The following is a 781-nucleotide window of genomic DNA, read 5'->3' as shown; positions in this document are numbered from 1 at the left end:
CCCTTGCTGATTCTAATCTATGGACTGGAAAAGTGAGATGAAGCTTGTTAGCACCGGTAGCTCCACTCAAGTCTGGGAAGCATAGTGCTGGACTTTGTTCTGCCTGCTCAGGCTATTTTAACCGCGTCTCTCCTTTGGTTCTGGATGGGTGAGCTTGTTGGAAAGCAGTATATCGCGGGCCAGATGTGCTTAGCAAAGGAGAGCTTCCTACAAGAGTCCCTTCCTGTGGCACATTTTTCCCCCTGACGTTTTGTTCCTCATGGTTTCCCTGTTTTTAAAATAAGTGTTTTGGGCCCTGTGCTTGCCCGTCCTCCCTCTGGCAGTGGCCCATGAGGCTTGGGGAGACTGGGCAGGCAGTGTGGCTCAGTTGTGGTAAGGAAGAGGCAATGTGGGGAAAAGGCAGGCTGGCTGACGTCTGGCCCAGCAGGGGGCGGCTGGTCAAGGGCCAGGAGTATGTCCCTGGCTGACTCACTCCTGTGCCCCTCTATGACTCAGCTACCCCAGGTGTGACCAAGGCTGCCAGCTGACAGAGCTGCTCTGAGAGCCTCAACAGTTGTGATTAAGAAATAAAGAGGCTTGTAGCTTCAGTCATCCTTTGTAACTCCCTTCTAGGTCACTCTGTGTGTAGACACCTCTGGCTCCTGCCTCTCCTGCATCAGAGCACCCAAGGCAGGGCTGAGGTTGGGGCCAGAACTGGCTGGCGGGAAGGTGGGCACATTGGTCAGACAGGCTACCAGCCACCTTTTCCTTCTGTCTCCTTTGCAGCTGCCTTGGGGTTGCG

Source organism: Balaenoptera acutorostrata, chromosome 10 (genome assembly GCF_949987535.1).
Source record: "Balaenoptera acutorostrata chromosome 10, mBalAcu1.1, whole genome shotgun sequence".
Classification (NCBI taxonomy): Eukaryota; Metazoa; Chordata; class Mammalia; order Artiodactyla; family Balaenopteridae; genus Balaenoptera; species Balaenoptera acutorostrata.
Note: the sequence above shows the minus strand (reverse complement) of the source record.